The sequence below is a fragment of the Theropithecus gelada genome, chromosome X, assembly GCF_003255815.1.
Source record: "Theropithecus gelada isolate Dixy chromosome X, Tgel_1.0, whole genome shotgun sequence".
Classification (NCBI taxonomy): Eukaryota; Metazoa; Chordata; class Mammalia; order Primates; family Cercopithecidae; genus Theropithecus; species Theropithecus gelada.
The window spans coordinates 85,481,141-85,483,076 of record NC_037689.1 but is presented as its reverse complement, the minus strand read 5'-3'; the positions used below and the strand labels follow the sequence as shown (position 1 = coordinate 85,483,076).

The following is a 1,936-nucleotide window of genomic DNA, read 5'->3' as shown; positions in this document are numbered from 1 at the left end:
TTTACATACACAAATTCAGAGAAGATATATCCGCAGAAAATATTTGAGAGACCTCCAGAATCTCTGGCCAGATTGATTGATGAAGGTCTTTTTCCATACAAAGACAGAGTGTAAAGACCAGTAGAGATAGGTATTTTTTTCAAATGCACAGAAAACAGCACCAATTTATAAGCCACACAACAAAACAGGGTAATATAACCCAATTAAAGGAACAAGATAAATCTCCAGAAACCAACTCTTAAGAAATTAAGATAGCTTCCTTTCCAACTTAGACCCAGCAGAATGGCTCCCGCAAAGAAGGATGATGACAAGAAAAAGAGCCATTCTGCCATTAACAAGGGGGTGACCCAAGAGTACACTATCAACATTCACAAGTGCATCCATGCAGTGGGCTTCAAGAAGCGTGACCCTCAGGCACTCAAAGAGATTCGGAAATTTGCCATGAAGGAGATGGGAATTCCAGATGTGCGTATTGCTACCAGGCTCAACAAAGCTGTCCCAGCCAGAGGAATAAGGAATGTCCCATACCCTATCCATGTGCAGTTGTCCAGAAAACATAATAAGGATGAAGATTCACCAAATAAGCTCTACACTTTGGTTACCTATGTACCTGTTACCACTTTCGAAAATCTACAGACAGTCAATGCAGATAAAAACTAAATCACTGATCGTCAAAAACATCAAATAAAGTTATAAAATTGAAAAAAAAGAAATTAAGATAAATGAACAACCTGACAAAGAATTCAAAACAGCTGTTACAAAGATGCTCAGTGAACTCATGAAAACTGTGCCTAAACAAAATGAAAATATCAACAAAAAATAGAACATATAAAAAAAAGAACAAAACATTTTTTTTGCTGCTGAATAATATAATAACTGAATTGAAAAATTCACTAGAGAATTTTTCAACAGGAGACTTGACCAAGCAGAAGAATCAATGGACTCACAGACAAGTCCTTTAACATTATCCAGTCAGAGGAAGAAAGAAAAAAAAAGAGGCCAAGAATGGTGGCTCACACCTGTAATCCCAGTACTTTGGGAGGCTGAGGCAGGAGGATCACTTGAGCTCAGGAGTTTGAGACCAGCCTGGACAACATGGTAAAACCCTGTACAAAAATTGTGTACTTTTTGTACAAAAAGAAAATTAGCTGAGTTTGGTGGCACATGCCTGTAGTCCCAGCTACTTGGGGGGCTGAAGTAGGAGGATAGCTTGAGCCCAGGAGGTTGAAGCTGCAGTGAGCCATGTTCATGCCACTGCACCCCAGCTTGGGTGACAACGTGAGACCCTGTCTCAAGAAAAAAAGAAAAAGAAAAGAAAAATAGTGAAGAACAAAGCTGAAGAGACTCATGAGACACCATCAAGCAGACCAATATACACATAATAGGAATTATAGAAGGAGAAGAGAGAGAAAGGTGGAGAAAGCCTGTTTGAAGATATCAGACAAAAACTTCCAAAATTTGGGAAAGAAAATGGACATCCATAGTCAAGGATCCCAAAGGACTCCAACTAGGATGAAACCAACGGAGTCCACAAGACAAATTACAATTGAATTGTGAAAAGTCAAAGATAAGAGAGTTTTCCAAGCAGCAAGTGCAAAGTGACTCATGATGTACAAGGGAGTCCTCGTGAAACCATCAGTAAAATTTTCAGCATAAACCTAGTAGGCCAGAAGAAAGTGGGATGTATTTTCAAAGTGCTGAAAGAAAAATACTGCCAACAAAATACATTTGGCATAGCTGTCTTTCAAACATGAAGGAGAAGGAAAGACTTTCCCAGATAAACAAAAAACGGAGGGAGCTCATTACCTCTAGATTTGCAAGCAACGGCAGCAAAAGCCAAAATTGACAAATGGGATCTCATTAAACTAAAGAGCTTCTGCACAGCAAAAGAAACTACCATCAGAGTGAACAGGCAACCTACAGAATGGGAGAAAAT

At 39.0% G+C, this 1,936-nt stretch overlaps 1 pseudogene; it reads left to right on the top strand.

Annotated features, from left to right (window-relative positions):
* Positions 1-261: 261 nt before the first annotated feature.
* On the top strand, positions 262-660 carry LOC112616456 (annotated as a pseudogene).
* The last annotated feature ends 1,276 nt before the right edge of the window (positions 661-1,936 follow it).